The sequence below is a fragment of the Chroicocephalus ridibundus genome, chromosome 10 (genome assembly GCF_963924245.1).
Source record: "Chroicocephalus ridibundus chromosome 10, bChrRid1.1, whole genome shotgun sequence".
Taxonomy (NCBI): domain Eukaryota; kingdom Metazoa; phylum Chordata; class Aves; order Charadriiformes; family Laridae; genus Chroicocephalus; species Chroicocephalus ridibundus.
Window position 1 is genome coordinate 16,578,079 of NC_086293.1, and position 21,249 is coordinate 16,599,327.

Below are 21,249 nucleotides of genomic sequence, written 5' to 3' on the forward strand. Positions count from 1 at the left end.
AGATTAGGATGTTTAGGCTAGGGAAAAAAGGGTTTATAACTAGATATGTGCAGGCTCTGACCTATTAATTGAGGCTCATGCTTCCCTTCGTCTACCTTCCACGTTTAACACAACTGTGCTTTAAAGTAGTCAATGGAAAACAGATCTTCTGTCCCAACACGGTTTTCTGCTTCAAATCTGCCAGTCCCACCCTTTGCGGAGAACCTTTCACTGCTCAGGCTTTTCCCCAAAGCTGTCCCTCTTTATGATACCATGTGGATAGAACAGGGCAGCATGTCAATATGGTCTGTGTTGAATGTATTTACGAAATTAAGAGCTAGATCCCACCTGGAGAAAACAGCCATATGTGATCAGTGCCTATGTATGTGTCGTGCTGCTTCTTGGACAGAAAAGTGGTTGCAGATGGAGAATGTGGAGTGGATTTTGATGGCACCATCTGAGGAGGTCCAAGACCCTTCCTTCTATGCCCAGACATCTACGGAGACAGGAGATGCTGTCAAATGCAAGAAAATGTTGCAGACCCCCGTGGAGGGATGTATGGGGAAAAGAGTGGTGAAGTCGGAGGCTGGACAAGCACGGAGAGAATGGAGAGAGTAAACAGCTTTGATCTCTTCTCTTGCAGGTGTGTCAACTCCTGGAGAGTTCTTGTCAATCAATGTAGCTGATGAGGACTCCAAGTTCGCCGTGTGGTGTTGTCCCAAGGAACAGAAGACAAGGTAACTGCGCTCTTAGCGTAAGCTTATATGATGTGTTTTGCTGCTGTGGTCTATAGGTTTCCAGAAAATCACTGTTTTCACATCTACAGCACTCTGCCCAAAATTTCAGTTCCCACGGGCAACCTTTAGTACCTTCAGTGTGCATCACTGGTGATTGACGTTGGAGGTGGAATAAATATTCCCTGTTTCTCATAGTTTAACTGTGCATCACCACAGTCCTTACCAGACCTGAGTAGTTAGAAACCAATTGAGGAGTATGTGACCCATCAGTCTGACCCTGGGGAAAATATTAGATTATGCAAATGTTTATGCATATCTTTTGTGTGACAGTAGAGCTATTGTGTAACTTCTTTTTTCCTATGAGTGGACTCACAGGTTGGGAAACTGGTAGTGTTATCTCCTGAGCCCAGGGCTCCAGAAGGAAATAAATAGGGAACCAACAGTGGTATTAAAAGCTTCCTCTGAAGAGGATTTTTTTTTTTTTCCTGAGTTTCTAAACAGAACTAAAACTAAGCAAGCTAAACAGACTGGAATAAACACAGAACTGTGGCAGGTATTGTCATTGCCGCTCACAGCAAGTGAATGTTATTTTGGTTAATGGCAAACCAAAGCCAGGGGGGATCCTTAAAGCTGTCTAAACTTGAGCAGTGGAAATGCAAAACGTTTTTCTACGTGGTAGAGCACAGATGAACGATGTAGGTCCTGATGCTACGACACGGGGTGCTGATGGCACTAGTTGAGGCTTGATGGCCGTCCCTGTGGTGCGCGCACAGGCACAGTATCGGGCGTGGGAGGTGGGGACAGACCTCTCCTTCCTGCCAGGGCCACGCCAGCCGCTTCCAGATGAGAGGCTCTTGGCTTCTGTCATCCTGAGGATGCCAAAAAGTGGGTGGTAGGTGAGGAAAAGCTGATGAGGCAGGTATTGATAAGGCTACTGAATAGTCAGCCAAATACTTGGAATATTTTTCCAAAGTTTTGGCAGACAATACAGGATTGCAGTCCAGAAGAAAAAGGTACCTGTCTGTCTGTCTTGTTCAGTACATGTCTCCAGCTGCTGGAAATGGTATTGGCAATAGGAGCTAGTTAATAGATGGAAAGTTATTGCTTTTTAATGCATGCAAAGATTGTGCAACTTCCACAGACGTTCATACCCTGATTTGTATGCCTCATCTTTTCTCGCCTAAATAAACTGCAGTTTGTTCAAGAATCTCTCCCTTTCCCCATGCTGTATTATTATTTACTGAATAATTTTTTCTTCTTTTTTTTTTTCACCCCCCTAAGGGGAATGAAGTATTGCCCGTGGACTTTTTCCAAAATCAAAGCTCTTTAGTATGGTTAGCCTTTCTGATCTGTCTTATTACTGATATTTATACAGATGTACTGGCAAGCCGAAATTTATTGCTATATTTATTGGCTTGAATTTGAGGTTATTTATAATGTGTCTAGATGGCTATTTATTAGGCATGTCACAGTAGCTATTTAACAGTTCTATAGCTGTCTAGCTGGGATTATGACATTAAATAGTATTTATTGAGTATAATACAGAAAATGTTACAGGAGAAAGATGCAACCATCAGAGTAATGGAGAGACAAAGAACAAAAATGTAGTTTCAAACAGCAATTTTCAGCCCGGCTGAGGGAGGGGAATATTTAGAATGTGAGGAAGTCCAGGTGCAGATTTTAAGTTCTCTAAAGTGCACCGGCACTCTGCCTAACAGCTGACCTTTCCCTCATGAAATGGACATTTTTCATTTAGAAAAGGAAATGAGAATCTTCTTCTTTGATTTTTCGCACTGATTACGGAGAGTTAAAAAGTTCTGTGGGACCATTTTCTGTAGGAAACAATTTCATAAAAATCAAGCATTTCACTGGCAGGTGTTACTTTGACATTTTTAATGTTTTGTGCTAAGGTGGTATTGACTATTTTGTTTCTTTGAGATGAATTTAAATGACAATGTTTTTTCCGTATCAGGGTTTTTATAATTTTGTACTTAGCTCTGCGTTTTGCTGTTGTGTCATCGTGATGCTTTTCTGCACCGTCAGGACAAAAAGCTTTAGTCTCTCTTAACATCTGTGAGGTTTAGTTCTTTTTTTTTTTTAAAATTTAAATGAGAAAATAAATGCATATGTTGAATTTCCTATGAATAAATCTGGATAAGGCTTGCCAGCAGAGAGGAAGAAATTGTAAGGGCAAAAATTTCCCAAATGAATTATGAATTTCTTTTAAAAAATAGTTTTCTGTAAGCTTCAGAAAACGTAGATTCTTTAGGAAAACAAATCCCCTGTTTTCATATACAGACACAAGCCATCTTAAAATATTTCACCAAAAAAAAGCCAGTCTCGTTACTTCTGTTTAACAGATAGACCCATTTCTGTGGGAGGATGCGGAGGAGAGAGGAAATGAGGCCACAGGAAGGTTTTGCAGGTGTGAGATGAAGCTGGGCGCCGTCGGTTTACATTTCTCATGAAGGTGCAGCGGGGGAAGAACGGAACGCGGGGTGAAAGGAATCGTCCTCCTTTTTCTCATGCCTCCTTTTTGCATTTTCTTGTGGCAAGAGTGTGTTTGCAGGCAGCGTCACTGCTGTGTGGAAGTGGCAAATCCCATCCCAGCTTTTCCCTTTCCAGCCTAATTTAAGCTGTCCAATGCAAGTCCTATGGGACTACTTTGCTGGCACACGTGTAGTTAGCTCATCACGGGACATGGGTTTTCAGTACAGACAGCAGCCTTTGTGGACAACTAAATAGATATTTATCCTTTGCTTTTTGCAGATGGAAGAGCTGAAATACTCCAGTCTTTACATACTAGAGGCTTGAATGGCATAGGATGAGATGTTGAGTAATATGGAGGCAGGAGCGCATGGGGGAAAACTCTTTGTCCAGATCACAGTGGTACCAGGAATAGCTTTAATGATGATTTTTAAAAGAGTGTAGCTGCCAACTAAGTTCAACCTAACGATGATGAGAAATTACAGTAGGTAATTCCAGGAGACTATACATTTTCTTAAATACGTTAGCTGCCCATAGAGGGTTAAAGGGTACATAACTAAAAATAATTACACAGGAATTATGGAGTTCAAAAAGAACGTGTTACTCTGCTTGCACAAAATTTCAATGGAGACAAACTAGAGAGGATTATTAGCATATTCCACTTTTTCAACAAATCGTACAAGGAAGGAAAAACATAATAATATAAAGGAGATGAAGATTCATGTTTCCATAATAGCTGTATCTGTACTATCCTACCTGCGAAATTTATTCTCTGTGGGTGGTGATGCTGTTGAATATTTTTGATTTCTTAGCTATTCCATTTCTCCCCTGTAAGCATAATGGTTATTAACCTGCAATCCTCTCTTAGCTAAAACTTTCTTTGGCCGCATTACACTTGGGCAAGGACTCTTACAGGGAGCAAAGAGCAGCCTGCAAAAAGTGATCAGAAAGACACTCACAAAAATGCATTTTTATCTGAGCTCGTTCATTCTAATTGTTCTCTTGAGGCTTGATCCGGAGCGCAGAGAAATCCAAAGGGGACTCACTGGGCTGTGGGTCAGGTTTTCAGGTCACCTGTACATAGCAAGTGGTGAATAATGAGCATCGCGCTGCATAGTGCCGGCTCCTCGGGCCTCACCCTGATGATGGAGGTAAGAATCCGGCCACTGATTTCACTAAGTGGAGTCTCAGGGCTGGAGGAGAGCATCGCCACTCACTCCTTGTGCAGCAAAAGGCAATCACAGACCTTAATGATCAGCAGGCTGGTGTGTCCCCGTAATGCAGTTGACCATGCCCTGATTAACTGGTGTAAACTGTGCCCCAGAACATTTTCCCTGTAGAGTTAGCTCTTTTATGGATGGCGGTGGTCCAAGAAGTCGTTAGAGTCACTGCTGGGATTTGAAATGATTACAAATATATTTCCGTATGTAATTATGAGTGCTGTGATGGCTGTCTCACTGATATAAACAGGCTGTGATTAATACACGTATTTTGCAAGCATAACTTACATATCTTGAAAACTGTTTAGGATGGACTTTATTTCCTTTCCTTTTTTTTTTTCCTTAACAGGATCCTTTAAACTGGTTCAATAAGTTTGCTCTTGCAGTCAGAAATGTCCTTCCCTTTAGTCTAGATTAGGCATTCAGGTGGGAAATGGGATTTGGAGATGCTGGCCCACCTTTTTGTACAACCATGTGCGAACCACTTCGTGCCATGGCCCTTTGTTGTCCTACCAAGCTTTGCCCGGCTTTGCTTGATTTATAGCTTGTGGGAGGTGGTTGTCTTCTTTTGTCTTTTTCACAGACACCGGCGTGGTAGAACCAGACTAGGGGTTCTGTACATCACCCCACTAATCACGATAAGGGTTTGGGAGCCTCTTGGTCAATCCCAAAACTCCCACCTGTTTCCACAGTGGCAGAAACAGGTCCTTGGTGAACTGCCAGCTTTTAGTACTTAGCATCTCCATCGATACCCCTTCCTGGTGTCCCATTGCTTTCCATACATTGAGTTCTACTGGTGTCACAAGGATCTGGAAACAGATGTGCAATTACTAAGCATAAGTCAGGCTACTCCGCGGCAGAAAAAGAAACGTTCAAGCCTGGAAACAGAAGAGTTAATATAAAACTAATTTCTCTTACCTACTTTCCAAAGACACCAACCTTCCTATATAAATTCTGCTGTCATTAATCTAATAAAGCTCTACTTTGTTCATAATTTACTACACCCTTCAATAAGCATTGTAATATTTGTGCAGGGCAAGTATATAAATCATTGTTGCCTTTCTCTACTTTTTTACTTATCTGGTTCTTTCAAGGTCACTAACCTACCTCATAGCTTTCATCTGGTTTAAATATTCTGCTATTAGCTTTTACACCTCGCTTCCTAGTTCATGCACATTTAGATATCTGCAGCTGCGTCTTCTCAAATAGCTATTGATCCATGTCTCCTTGCTAAAGGTTACTAACTTCATCAGCAGTAATGATACAAATAACATCTGTTAGGGTTCACTTGCACCTTTTTGCTGGTTAGAAAGGGGGGACCGTTTTCTGATTTTATTATGGACCATCTTTTCTGCCTAGGATATCTAAAACAGAGAGAGAAACGTTATCTTCAGTAAAATATTCTCATTTTGACACGCGTAGGCTTTCAGCACCCAGGTCATTCAGAGAGGCTAATCAATCCCTACTGACCTCCAAGAGCTTGAAATGTAGCTGGATAAGGCCCCAACCCAGCAAAGCACTTAAGGATATCCTTATGTAAACGTACGCTCAGTCCCATTTTCAGTGCGATTTGGCGACAAGTGCATTTCAGGGTAGAGCATCTCAGGGGATGCTGCTTCTTGCAAGGGCTCTGCAAGACCAGGCTGTTCTGGTTGCAAATGCAAGCTCAGTCCATGGTGTCGGGTATTCTTTACCGGGCAAAGCACGTCTCCTCAGTTGCACTGCTTTTGGGGACATCCCTGTGCTTTGCAGGAGGCTGTTGAGGTGCCCCATCTTTAGAGTCATTGCGTGCATTTGTTAGTGCGAGCCCTTGCCCTCTGAAGAAGTGGTGGGCTCTTAGGATGCTTGAATTTCTTTTGCTGACTGTTTGAGAGACAGGGAAATGATTTAAGAGTGGGCAGAGTAATCACCTGGGTCCTGCAGGACCTGACAGCTGTGTTCACTGTGTGGTGATTAGAGAGATCATCCTATCTTCTGGCTTCATTGGTTCCTTAAGCCAAGTGTGTTACTGCCGCGGGATTGCCATCCTATATGGAAAAAACCACAGGTGACGCAGAGCTCTGCCGTAGCTGGCTGCCACGGAGTGAGGCTGGGACGATTATCACCATGGTTATAGAAGAAAATAAGGCTAGAAGGGACCTGAGGAGGTCATCTCATCCACCCCCGTGTAAACTGCTCCTGACTCGTGTTTGTCTAATGTGTTTCTTTAACCTCGCCAGCAGCGGAGATCCCCCAGCCTCCCCAGGCCACCTCCTCCAGTGCCCAATGACCCCTGCAGTGGGGAAGTTTTTCTATTGCTGAACTTAGCCCTCCCTTGCCGCATTTCAAGCCATTGCTTTTTGTGCTCTCCCCCCATGGATGTGGATAACAATTTATTGCCTTCCTCTTTGCATACGCCTTTTACATAATTGAAGACTGTTATCATGTCTCCTCTCCGTCTTCCCTGCTCTAGACTAAATAGCCCAGATAGGATGAAAGCTGGAATGGGGTGTCAGGGAGAAGGAGTTAGAGGAGGAAATCACACAGGGATTAATCCTGCTTCCTGTCCCTACCAAAATGGACTTTTTCTTCTGAAGGATGAGGGCTGTGGGAGGGCAAGACATGCCTCTCGGTGCTGGCGACTCACTGATGCAGTTCCGTGGACTGTGTACCTGATTGATGAGTTGCTGCCTCACAGCCTAAGGAAGAGGGGTTTGGGCTGACCCTCTGCTGAGCTGCGACACTCCCGTTCAGCCTGTGTGCTTAGGAAATAAGGCTTTAGTTTCTTATATTGGTGGGGACCATATCCAACTCACGGGTCTGCTCCTGCGGGATGTATCTGGTTGAGCTTCTGTGCATCGTGAAAGCTGTTTCTAGGTGCCATGTGTGTCGTACAGTCGGACAAAATGACAGTATGAGACCGTCACCCTGCAGCAGCATCCAGGCAGCTCTCCAGGGAGAAGGAGCCCTCTCCTCTGATGGCAAAATGAGGTTTCTGCCGGGAGCGGTGCCTTCACCACAGCTCTGTGCTTCCCGCCCGTGCGCGGGGTGGAAAGCCACTCGCCACACACGCTGCCTACATGTGTTTCACAACTTGATTGCTGCTCATAAAACCAACACGTGGAACAGGCAAACGCTGTCTGATCCAAAATGCCCCGGGGCGTATTATGTCAATGTCACATACATTAAGAAAGTACAGCAAACACTCGGAGTGACTTCTTGTGTTTGTAGCCCTTTTCCATTATTCACGTCTGCTGTCAGAGCTGTAGCACGTACGCAGCCATTGCATTGTGGCTGCCATAACCTGGAGGAAACAAAAATAGCTCCCAGCCTGGAGACTTCCAAAAGCACAAGGTGGGGGATAACTTAGGGGAAAAAATGGTTCTTTACCACTTGAGGGTCTCAAACAGCTTTCAGTGACACTTTTTGCCTTGGTCTAAGCGCTCCAAGAACAGCACGTCAGGTGGAGCTGTTTTCCCTAGACTCCTGGTGACGTGGAATCCCAGGTTTATTTACATCAGACAAAGGGCTGGCCTTGAAGAAAACAAAATACTAGAGGCTATTTGGGACAAGCACGTTGCAGACTAGCTCAAGCACACCCAGCCCCTCTCCTGGTCCCCACCGCTCGGATGTTAAGACTTTCCAGTTGATTTTCACAGTAAAAAAAGCTTGATAAATTGCAATCCAATTGATTACTTTTTTTTTAACTCTCCTTTCCCCCCGTTCTTCCCCAGAGTGACTTTGAAGATGACATTTGTATTTCTGAATTAAAACCACATTTACCCGATGCTGGGGAAGGGAGGAGGCAGGGGCAGAAATGAGAGAAACCCTTTTGTTCTCCTCCTTGTGGTCCCCCCTCACCTGCCAGGGCCAAGTTCCAAAATAATTCCTAACAGCTGAGGTTAGCCGGGGACATCTAATCCCGGAAAGCTGGCTCTGAATTCCAGCACCAGCGCATGGCGTTTGAGTTTCATCAACAGCCATTTACATGTAATGCCCCCAAACCTCTGAAGAAGTGTGAGTATATGCACAGGTATGTGCTTATTTAATTAAAAAGAAAAAAAAAAATTTTGTTTTCATAAATCACAGCCCAAATGGCATCGACAGCTGTGGCAACATTCATGCTTTTTAAAGCTAAGCAAGCTCAGGAACTGTTTTGAGGGTGTACTGGCGTCTTTTGAGTCTACCCTAAACAGCCATGGCTATAGGATGCCCAAAAAGTGTGATTCTCAACTTCAGCCTCTTCAAGGCTGAGTCCTCTTTCCCTGGTTTCCTGTGATGGAAAAAGATTGCTCTGTGCAAATGGAGCTTAAAGTATCTTACTGAGTTTGCCGAGACCTGTCCTGTTTGTTTACAGAAGGGGTGTAAGGAGCATCCTGGCAACACAACGGAGAGAAACCTCTCAGGGTTCAGTTAGACGGACGTGGGAGGATGTGGCAGCAATGGGCTCGCCCCGAGGGAAACGCACCTTTCCAGGTATGGACAAGGAGCAAAGGGGGCGTGTTGGGTAAAATTGCAGGTTTTTTTTCTTCTTTGGAGTCAGTCAGCAGGGATAACATGCTATTTTTCTCAGGGGGCTTACACATTTTTCAAAGAGAGTTCCTCGGTTGTTCCTAAGTATTCGTGACCCAAAGATAAAACTCCCCATCGGTCCCGTTGCGCCCCTTCCCAGCAAGAAAATTCCAACGTCTTTAGTTTTGGTGGTGTTTTCTTTAAGACCATACACTTCTTATTAGGAAAAAGCTTTGGTTTTGCTGTTTAGCCAATTGAAATGAGTAATGAAAATGTTATTCGTAGGGGACAAAGGAAACATTTCCTTTTAAATTATCTCATCTTACTAATTGATTACAACGGGACTGCTTGGATGCGTGCAGTGTACAGCATCCGGTCCCTCTGCTCGGAGCAGGGCTTCAGCCAAGCTGGTATAAACCATCCCAGGGGAGAAGGCAAGGGTAAAAGCTGTATTTAGGGCTGTCTCTCCCATGGAGCCAGCTTAGCCTCCATGAGGAAGTAATTCGGGTGTCTGAAAAGAATATGACCTAAAAATATTAGAAGTTTCTGCGGAAGACAAAATACTAGAGAATATTGATAATTAAAGCGTAGTCTAGAAATAGAAAATTAAAAAAATTATCTAGAGAAAACTCCTTCAAGGAATAGGTTTCTGTTGTTCAGTGCAGACATCACTGATAGCCTGCTGGCGTGGAAAGTACTTATTATCCATGAAAAGTAATAATATAAATCCACTGTATGTCTGAATTTAAATCAGAAAGGGAAACAATTAATATAAAGGATTACAGTATTACAGTGCAATTTCCCTGAGATGCAAAAACATTTCATATTTGAAAGTGGCTTGAATATAACAGTCTTCAAATATTCATGGCTGAAAATGTTTCTTAAGTGCTGTTTCCAAAATAGGTGTCATGAGACAGCAACTATGTCCTGAGCTGATTTCAAAACCATGGCAAATAATGTTGTTTCACATAAACACAGGAGAAAATGTCACACCAACAGAACTGAAAGAAGGGAAAAAATCGTCCAGGTCTTTGCGTCAAGGATGGAGAAAAAGAGAGAAAAAGCTTAAACAGGAAAGCTGGAAAAGCCAACTTGGAGAAGCAATGTCATTCCCAGCTCATGAACCCATCCGTGCGGTTGGTGTGGTTGTGATCTGCTCTCACTGCTGCTTACTGCCAAGAAGTAGGTCAGAAACCTATTTTTGTCTCTATTCTTCTGTGGCCGCATCGCGGTCCCTACCCCCGTGCGGGGACGGAAAAGCCTCTGAACGGAGGCTGTGGGACCAGCCCCATCCTGCACAGCGCTGGGCTGAGCATGGTGACCTGTCCCCACCTCCCTCTGTGGCGGTGGCAAGAGAGAAAAAGGACGTCTCCAGCAGCAGGGATAGCCCCTGGGGTTGCCCATCTCCCTCTGCTTGCTGGAGAGGGATTTTAAGGAAATTAGGGACTTAGTCTGCGGTTAAATACCTAAACTTAACCGGATGAATCTGAGCCAAAGCATGTGCAATGTGCCAGCCCCATCCAGCAACCCTGCATCCAAGCAGCGCAGCTGGGTTTGGTGTGCTCAAGTCTCGGTGGCCCGGGTTGGAGAGTGGCCTTACAAACACTCGTGCTGCTGTGGCTGAGGCGGGGATGGATGGGGACACGAGGCAGAAGCAGGGATCTGGGGATGAAGCAGAAGGAATTGTGCTGTGACTTGCACGTTCAGTGCTCCGGGGCCAAGAGCTGCCTGTTTCTCCTGCTGTCCCCCAGGGCTAGTGATTTTGTCACCTCTGCTTGCCAACATCCTTCTTTCCTCTCCAGCTACCAGCTACCCCATTTTAATTTCCCCCTTACTCAAATTGTCCAATTGATTCACATCATTCAGTTAAATTCAGCAATTACGTTCAACTTGTTCTTTCCTTTGAAGTTAGCCGGAAGACATGCCGGGAAGCTGCTCTAATTTTCCTGCTGTATTATCTGGAAATTAAAAAAAAAAATAAAAAATACAATAAATTAACCTGAAGATACTGTCTCTCCTTATGGAGTTGCCTTATTTGTATCTCTTTCTCATGAGTCCCATTTTCGCTGCCTCACTCCTCTCCCGTGAATGCAAAGGAGAGGCTGGCGGGGACGGTGGTTTTGCCATCCCGGAGCCCTGTGACCTTTGGAGGACAAGTGATCCATCTCCCTGCGGGAGGCTGCTTTTTGCCACTGGTCATGAAAATACTGTCCCCAAGTGAATAGTTTTCCAAGTGGCGAACCCGGCCAATGCTCCTGCCTCAGGGCATGGCACTGTCCTGAAACTCAGCTTTGCCATTTGTCACCATCGAGGTGAGTTGCAGGAGATGCCAAGCAGGAACATTAACCGTAATGTGGACCTCTAATTACGTTTCCCTAAAATATCTGCAGGGTTCACTCAAACGCTGTGCTGCTTTGGCTGGGGGCATTGCCATCTCTGTGACACGACAAGAAACGGCAAAGCGGTTGCCTCATCGTTCTGCTTCTAGTAGGTCTCGAGTCCAGCTTTTCAGAGCAATTTTTCCCTTTTCACAGTGCATCTGTCAAGATTCCCCCTCTGGAAAAGAAGATCAGAGCAAACGGGGGTTGAGGAGAACAAAAGCTGACCCAAACCTTTGACCTAAACTTAACATAAAGCCGAATGAAACCTTAGAGGTTTGTAAATGTTCATGAAACATTTCCACCTCCTGCTCCCCTCTCCTTTATCTTCAGTTTCTTTATACTTCTACACTTACTGTTTCTAATTGAGAGTCTAATGTAAAGCCCCACTAAATTAATGGAAAGACTCCCTCTGATTTTAGCGGCTTTTGATTCAGGCTCCCAAAGAAAGGAAATAATTTCTTTAATGAAAGTGTCTTTAAACCTAAGAGAAAACAAACCCTGGAAAGAGATAAGGAAAATCAGAGGTCAAATGCAATTTTCCAGCTCGTTCTTGATCTGAACCACGCCCATAAAATCGGTATGGATATTGTTAACCCAGAAAGAAATAATCACTGCACAGAAACAGAGAATTGCTGAGGTAACAGTGAACTGATTTAATAAACTGTAATAATCTCTGTTTGCAACAACTAGAAACTTTGCCATTCTTCACTGTCAGCTCGTGCTGTGGAGGAATACCCCCGGTAATTAGCTGGCATTTATGACCTGAAGTTCCATTAGTATGTGTGAGATCGAGTCTTTCTCTTTGTACCAAAGTTGCAACAAAAATGTCCATCACATGAAAACTTTATTGGGAAAATAACTCTCTGCTACTGATACAGTTTTTAAATTTCTAGGTGACTTTTCTCAGAAGAGGTTAGAAATGTGATAGTTTATGGGGCTTGCTTAATAACTCCTGAGCTTCCCTGAATGATGCATTAGATGGTCAGAATAAGAGTGTTCTTGTCTGAGTTATATTCTGGGTTCATGGATGAGGGATTTGAGGAAGATTAGTGAAACCAGCTCAAGCAGAAATTAAGATGTGGCTTGTCTTGGATGGCTGTTGTTACGCTGTCGCTTGGCGCTGACGGTTCCGATGGATTGGTGTTGCCGCTTAAGAGCTTGGTCTCCTCTAAGATACTGACCTGCCTTGAGCTCCTCTTTTACACGTACAAATGGAGTGGTTTATGTGCGCAGACTGGTATGGCTGCATATTTTACTTGTGAATACATGCACAGTTTATCTAGAGAATTATTTCCCGATATTTGTGCAACAGACAGTTTTGATTTTCACAGTCACTGGGTAGACGCACACAGAACAGCGTGTGCTCCAGAGGCTGTTATTCAGTCTTAATGGAAAACACAGACGCGGGAAACGGTCCTAGGAAGATGCTGCTAATAAGCAGCTACTGCTTGTTCATAATGTTGCTGTAAATGAGCATTATTTTATTATTGTCAATTATATGCAAATTTAACACAGCATAGTTTTTTTTGTAATGCTCTTTTTTTTTCATTTTCTTTCTGTCTTCCCTCTGTCTTTTTTCCCCGCTCTCCTACTGTATTTTCTGCTTCTGAGCTCCTCCGAAGACCTCTCTGGTGTCAAGTCTGGACCGTCTGGTCTCTGCGTCTCTCTCCGAGTGCCTGACAGCAGCGATGGCACTGCCTCGCGGGGAGACCATGTGAGGAGCATCCTGAAAGGCTTGCTGCATCTGCTGGGTGACTTTGTCTCTGGAGGCTTGGCTATTTCTATCCAGACACGCTCAACATTGCTCACCTAAAAGGAAAGCCAGACCTTGAGCCAAAGGTGGTGGCTGAGGTCTGTGGAGCAGCCAGCGCAGGGCAGCAGTGGTGGAGGGAATCTTCTGGACAGAGAGATCAGGGACAGAAGAAAGGATCCTATTTGATTTTTTTCAGCCCAAGTTAGAAAAGGAAAATTCTATGTGTTGGCCCAGCAACAATTTATTTTGAGTGTCAAAACTTAAAAATCTTGTCTTTTTCTCACTATTCATCTTGGATCCATTTTTCATTGGCTGCAATGGCTCCCCTGGTGTGGTTTTTGTAAATGTTTGATCTATCTGTTTCTAGAAATCATACAGGGCAGGAATTACTGGAAATGAAGCAAAATGTACCAGACACAAACTCAGCGCATTCTCTGTAGCTCATATTCTCTGAAGACTCATTTGTCCCTTTCCTCCTTTTAAATATTTCCTCTCTTCTTTCTGGCCTGATCTTTTTATTTGTTTCATCAACCATTTGTTATCCAACTCTTGGCAAAATATCAGGGAAATCTTCCTGAGAGTCAACTGGGAAGAGCTTTCTTAAGGGAACAACGACAGCTTTTTTACTTGGGAGAGCTGAAGACGAGACAAGCATGAATATTGTGCTCCGTTGGACTCAGTTGTGTAGCTGATGAAGCTTGTGCGGTTGGGCTTTGCTTTGGCTTTTATCATTTTTCCCTGTAAAACTTTCTTCGCTGCTGTGACGGTGGTCAAGTAGGCAGTGAAAGAGGGATGGACTGAGCTGCTGTCTGGTGGGAGCTGAGCTCCACGTGTGTGGCTCCATGGAGGTGGTGGGTCTTCTCATCCAGGGGTGGAGATGCCTTTCTGGCCACGGGCAGCCCAGGTGGTCATTAAAACAAGCAAACTCTGTGCTTTCGTCTCTCCTGAGCCCACAGGTTCCTCAGCCCAGATGAGGTGGGCTTAAACGCACTCTGGGCCTCAATAAACTTTTCACTTTTGCAGTTTCACCGAAGGTTTGACTTTGCTCTGGGATTATCCTGACATTCAGCTGCTTCGGGGCTGTTGGGTTCCTCTCTGTCTCCTCTCCAGCTGAAAGTTTATAGCTGAGCTGCGCAAGCTGCGTGTCCTAAGTGCGGAGCAAGCTCCAGCTGCAGCTCGCAGCCTGCCAGAGAGACTCCCCTGGCAGGTCTCCGACAAGCCTGTTACTACAAGTTCGCCCCAACCGGCAATTCTGGCAAACCTGAAAATTTGCATGAAGTTCATATTAGTTCAACATTAGCTCATGTTGCCAGCAATTCAGTAGCTCCTTCTAACTGCTTGAATCTCAGTTGAAAGATTTAAGCACGCTTGCCATGCGACCTCTCTGAGAAAGCCTTGACGGTGGGCAAGCGTTTAGTTTTCACAAATACCATTCTGCAAGTGAGTTTTAGAACGTCTTCCGAAAGGATTGAAGATTTTAAGCCATAATACATAGTTGTCATCCCTGCAAGATGTAATAGCACCTAGATTGTCTTCCGAAACAGCGTAGGACATAGAAAAAGTAGGTTTATGTAATAATTTTCATTTCCACTCACTGATTCAGTGAGATCTTGCACCAATTGCATAAACCCAAGCATATATAAAGCCTTTCTTTTAAAATAATTTCTACTGCTTTGACTCTATATTAAAACACAGCCTCTTCAAAAGCACTTTCTCCCCCTAAAGCACTCTGTGCATTATAACCTCTGTAATACCTTCAGCTGCTACAGAGATCTTGCAGAGCTGAGGATGTTCACGCTAAATAGATTTTGTATTTTGTTCCTTCAGTTTGTCATAAGAGTCTTTTTTCTCAGACAAAAAAAAAAATAAAATCAATGTTGGTCAAATTTTGGAGAAGAGTTTGCTGAAAAATCTCTGATTTGATTTCTTTTTTGTGGTCTGGAAATTAAGTCAAATTTCAGTGGGTATTTAATGAATGGTATTATGCAAATATTAGCAACATAGCTGACATTTCCTCTCCTCTCCTGACTTATTATAGGAAGCAAGGATTAATTATTGTCTCGCTCCTTGTGTTGGATGAATCCTGCGTGCTCTGGGCTAAGGCTAATGAGCCAGCCTCAGTGCTGGACTAGATCTGGAGCAAGGCAATGGCTTCCACAGCTCCCCACAAATTTCTGCAGTGGAAAATGTAGCACCATATCCAATGACCTAGCCTGGTACCTCTTCACCCACTGCCTCGAGAGGTACCCCCGGCTGTTGGAGCCAGAACCACTTCTATCCTGCTGGAAAGGGCTTTGCAAAAAGGCAGCAAAACTCCTCCCTGGTGCCGCTCAGAGCAGACAGAGGCTTTGCAGGGACATCCATAGGAAGGGACATCCGTGGGAAGGGGTAGCTCCTGCCCAGCCCTGGGAATGGGAGGCATGTCCGTAGTGGGAGGCAGCACTCACGGGGTTCCCGGCTCTCACCATTGAGCATTGTTCAGAACAAACGTAGATGCTGTATATGAATGTAAAGCTTAATTTGTGGTTTTTACACCCACCACATTTCTTGGAGTTGACATTTTCTGGAACTTTAGGGCTTTTTATCTCCGGGCTGTTGTTTGGGCAGGTTTTTTTCTTGTTCATTTTATAGAAAGCTAACAGCCCGTGTTTTTTTCATCTACGTAACGAAATAGCATGCAATGGAATTGACCTACACTTTAGTCAAAGCGGCTGTGTAATGGTGTCCTCTGCTCAAAGGTGTACAAACCTGGAGGGCGGTGGGGACACAGGTTCGGTTGGTTTAACACGGTACAGCTGCACCATGATGTTGCTTGGGTGGATGCTGAGAAATCTGGAGGAATTCCCTGGGAAAATGTGGAGCTGGGGGCAGGGAGGATGGAAGCCTCCTTCACCTGCTGTTCCACTTTGTGCCCAACAGTGAGAACAAAGTGATTTATTTTTCAGAAATGCCTTGGACCAGCTGTGACTGAACAGCACACGGACTGTAGCTTGTTCCTGGTAGTGCCCAAAATGTTCAGGGCATTTTCCAGGTGGAAGAAAGTTACAGCTAAAGAGACACAGAAGAGAAAGGGAGGAGATTCAAGGCAGCAGGTATTTAGCGTAAGCGCAATCTTATTCATTCTAAAACTTCAGCCCTTTGTGATGACTTTATAGTTTAAAAGAAAAAAATATTTTTCTGCTCTCTCTTGCTCCTCCCGCTCTGCATTAGGATTTGTACAAGGCTTTGATATGACGCATGTAGTGGTAACCTCAGAAAACCAGATTAGTATTTTCTCTGAGGATGGAAAGAAGATGGGACAGACACCTTTTTTCTGTGAATTTCCATCCAAACAGAATAGCTATGTATTTTAATTCATTGTCAAGTGGGCTGCAATGCAGATCCTTGGGTCCCCTTGTCAGGCATGGGATGATGGATGTGGAGACGTGGCAGGATTGTTGTGACCTCCTGTTCTACGATCAGTAGGTGTGTGGCTTTGTCAGACATCATGAGACAAAACACTGAAGGGTCTCTTCAAGCCCCACTGCACCCACCTACCACGATCCTTTTCTCAAAGCTGTCTCTTCATCCTTTACCAGCCAGAACCGTGGATTTTGGCACACGAAGCAACAAAATCAGACAGAGCCAATTGGAAAAAAACTGGTAGTAGCCCCAGACAAGCGTTGAAGGATATTCCCCATTGGTTGAAAGTTTCTAGTCTAGTTTCAAGGACACTATAATTTTCAAATCCTTTTTCTGTTGGACACGTACATATGAAGTCAGGTAGCAGAGATAAAGGCTGGCACAAGAATATATACCTAGCTGCCTGATTTCTATTGTATACCATAATTATAGTAGCATACAATTTGGAGTGACAGCATTTTTTAGCAACAGACTACTTTAGAAATATTAATCTCTCAACAGCTATTTGTGTTGAATATTGCCTTATTCAGCAGGTGAGGCGAGCCAATATTATCCTACTTTTCTAGACAGCAGAACAGGGAGAGAAAGAGAGATTAAGTCACTCACCTAAGGTCAAGCAATATGTCCAAGAGAAAACCTGGTTAAGCTTGGAAATCACTGCCTCCCAGTGACCAAGAAGTGTGTGCAATATTTCTGAGAAACTAATGTATGTGCACCTATGATAAATTATAAATTATACTAGTTTAGGAGATTACCGATTCACTAGCGCGAGGGCCATTCTCATTGCATGGTGTTGCAAACCCCAGCAGGACACGGTGCTTACAGCCAGCAGTGGCCAGACCCTGCAAAATGTCACCACGTTCCTACTTGTGCAAGTCCCGTGGACTTCAATTTCTTAAAGGAGAGCTGGATCTTCATCAGGTGATTGATACAAGTCCTGAGTTGGGATGAGCTTGTGATTTGGCAAAAATGGCTGAAGTTTTAACTTTTCTGACCTCTTCTCCTCACTATTGGCCATTTTCCATTCCATTAGCTGAAAGGGATTAATATCGATGGGACTATTTCCCAAATATGGGGATAGGCTAAATGATGAGAGGAACAGACATTGTATGTCCGTGCGACTTGTTCAACGAGTCTTGAGATAACAGCGTCTCTGCAACTGAACATTGATGGTATAGTAAGTTTAGGAAACTAATTATCCCTTAGACAGTTGAGTAAATTGCAGAACAAAAAATGTTTACATTGAAAAATTGGCTAATAATAGGGCTAATGTATTTATACAAGGGGGAAAGGAGAAGCCAGGCCTTTTATTCCTGGACTTTCTTCTCTTACATTGCATTATGAATGCCATTGAAGAAAGCAACCTCTGTAGAATAGGTCTAATTGCTAATTAATTATGTTTTGACAAAAATGAGCAGGGTCCCAGATTTTACTTGGCTTGGATATTTAAAGGCAAATAATGTTACGTAATAAAACAACAGAATCATTAAACATTGATTTACATGTTTATTTTGCTATAAGAAATGAAATTTTTATTGGAACGGAATTAAACAGAGGTTTATGTTCTTGTATTCCCTATAGCCCTTTACTCTCTAGTAATATAACAATATTCATAAATCATACCAGAGTTTTCAAATTTCCTCAGGAGTGACCTAGGCAAGAAACCCTTAACAACTTGCTGAGAGACTTTGAAATTAAATTCAGCTGTAATATCATCATGACTAATTTATGGCTGGTTTGGTTGCTACAAAGATACATTTAAAGAAACTGGAGTACATGGTGTGGATAAGATAAAACAAGGGTTTAGTATCATGTAGCTATTCCACTAGAAAGATTTATTCTATGTTTGTCACTTTATAGAACATGGCAAACCAGTCTGTTCCTTGGGAGAGAGGAAACCTTAATTATAAAATGAAACATGTAAATACTAGGCCTTCAACCAAGCAAAACAGGGAAAACACTAGGTATGAAATTAAATCTTTATATAGCTGTTGAAGGACTCTGGTCCCTTTGCTATCAGATACCATGTGCGTGTGTATGAAGCGGCATGCACACACAGGTGCTCTCTCTATATACGTGTGTATGTATAAATACAGACATGCTCACGCACACGTATGGTCTCAACTTTAGAACAGGCTTAATAGTAAAATAGCGTAAGGCTGAGACAGATGTTATCTGGCACCATTTGAACTCTGTTTCTGCAATGCCCAGCATCCCTGAAGCCCGTTTTCGTCCCACTGCAGCTTTTGAACTTCCTGCGAGGCTCGTTATGCCAAATTGAGATTGATGACAACGTGCAACATTTTGAAATTATTAAAGGTGTTTGTTTTTCCTTTAGTTTCTTTTACCACAGAATGAAAAGGATGAAAAATGATTCTTTTTTTCACAGTAATTATATGTCTGACTTCTCAAATTTTATGCGGGCAGAAAACTCCCTCTGAACTCTGTGTGTGTTGGGACCCAGCTCATAAATGTTTTGCTTTATTCCACTCCAGCATCATCACCACCCCTTGTTTGAGATGCGGATTTTCATTCTGTCCTTGCTGGTTCAGACCAGTGAATCATTTCAGGCCGGAGTTAAGCTAAAACATTTATCGACGTATGCCTTTTTGTGCCACCTGTCTCCAGGGAAGTGGCTTCCTATTGCTCTTGAACCTTCTAGGATATCAAGTTTCTGTAGGTGACCTTCTCCAGGACTTCTCACCCTTACTGACCTCTTTTCCATCTACACCCAAGGGGCTGACCCGCAACCAAAGCACCGAGGGGCCAAGCCTCCCAAGACCATCTTCTTCCCAGCCACTCTGCGTGTTGACATCTTGGCATCGTACACTGAGAAGAAGTTTACAAGAGCCCCTGTGACTGACCAGAGATCTCCGCCATGTCCCAGTCATCCTGCTGTCACATCGCTGCCCAGGACCCAGCCAACTGATGATGGCTGGCCCAGCGCCACACTGCCAATTCAGTGAATGCCCTCCCAGTCCTGCCTGTAGAGCGACCACGGGGAACATGCGATGCCCGCGGAAAGTATTCAGCCAGCGGCAGCGCGAACCGATGCGCTCTCTATTTAATATGCAAAGGAAATGAGTCGCAGCTAAATTCATTGCGCACATCCATTACGTGAGAGAAGCGTCAATATTTCTGTAAATCCACCAGGGAATTTATTCATCTCGGCCTCCAGCAATGGTGAATTACCCTGGTGACTGGTGCAATTCGGAAGCTTATACAGCCATAATGAGAAAGTACCGTGGTTTCCCTTAAAGTAATATAGTGGTTATTGCTGATAGTTACTGCCTTTGTGAAGTATTAATGTGTGGTTATAGTGCAGTCATGTAGCAAAATTATAGGGGCCTATGGAATGTTACTTAGCAACACTTGCTAATGTTGAGGTGGTAATGAAGAAATGGAGTAAAAGAAATACAGGGTATATTGGAGTCATAAAATAAACTGTGGTGTGGCTTCAGAAAGCTGTTCTGAAGATAAAGATGTTGTCTGTTTCTCTTTTTGCCATGCGAATATGGTAGAAGAACGTAAGAGCTGATCTGAAGCAACACATTTGAAATATCCAAGTAACAGAAACAAGCGTTATGTTTTTGTTTGTTTGCTTGCTTGTTTTTTATTATTGTTGCCGCCTGGGAAAAGCATCAGAATTTCTGGGCTTTTGAAAATCCTCTCCTTGTCATTTCAAACCCATCCTGAGGCACTAGCCGGCCAATTAAAATAATCTCTCCTTTGTCAGAGTTAAGAACGAAGGCTTCTTTCTACTACATCTATTTTCTCCATTCATTCATTTACATAACTCCCTCCACCATTAATCAAGCGCTTGCAGGCATATCTCAAGAAAAGGGTGAGGCCATAAAAATAAAGGCAGATATTTCTAGTTATAGATGAACCTTCCACATGTTGCAGATCTGTCTCAGATACTTATCTCGGTTTATCTCCACCTGTTTAAATTGGAAAACTCACAAAAATCCATCTCCCATAAGATTTCCAAGGTTTCTTGATTTCGTTTGGGTCAGAACTGCCACAAGAGATGCATTTCTCAGCGCACTTCTGAGCTGCTGCCAGGAACAGGGAGTGCTGGACTGTGCCACTTAAAAAAAAAACAACAACAACAACAAAAAAAAAACAAAACCAAAAGTTTTCTTTGAAAAGTCACCAAATTTTATAAGCTTTAAAAAAAATAAATGGCCTAGTTCAGTCTCGGCTATGATGATGAAAAGAGCTGCCCTGATTTATTGGTGTCAAACAAAGTATGTTTGGGTAGAACATTATTTTGTAATGGAAAAAGTGTCAGTGGAAGGACTGCTTGGACTGGATGAGGACTGGGCCTTAAATTATATGAATCTTTAATAATGGAGAAAAGATAGACTGCTAAAAATGTTTTAACCAGAAGGCCATCTCTTAGTCTCCAGATAAAGTCAGATGTGAAGTCAACCTCAACAACATTTGGGGTTCTGTTGATTAAGTAACAGATTATAGTTGCCTGCTTTGTGCCTCACCCTGGCCCTGTGAAGCAAACAGGAAGGAGTTTCTCACTCCTACCCCACCAGGAATGCTCAGCCATGAATATGGAGTGATGGTTTGGGAGATGTTTCACAGGAGAAACTTTCTGTATACATGAATCTAATAGAAAAAAATAATATTCTCCAGTTGGTGACATAGTTGCTTCCTGCTGTCCTTTAATTTTGCTCTTTTTCTTTTTTCCTGGTAAATGGCGAAGTAATTGTATTTTGACTAACTTCATGTTCTTGCACGTTGCCTTACCCAAAGCAGTGCTCCACCAGAGCATTGCCACCAGG

General features: G+C 43.4%; 1 long non-coding RNA gene across 2 annotated transcripts; it reads left to right on the top strand.

The window, feature by feature from the left end:
* The first annotated feature begins 620 nt into the window (after window positions 1–620).
* LOC134521475 (uncharacterized) lies at window positions 621–20,357 on the top strand. 2 transcript variants are annotated; one of them, XR_010072771.1, is made up of 6 exons: window positions 621–716; window positions 8,760–8,878; window positions 9,893–10,100; window positions 11,449–11,568; window positions 15,994–16,140; window positions 19,187–20,357. It is a non-coding gene; the product is annotated as an uncharacterized LOC134521475 (long non-coding RNA). The 2 variants fall into 2 exon arrangements; XR_010072772.1 differs by having other exon boundaries at window positions 9,893–10,096.
* The last annotated feature ends 892 nt before the right edge of the window (window positions 20,358–21,249 follow it).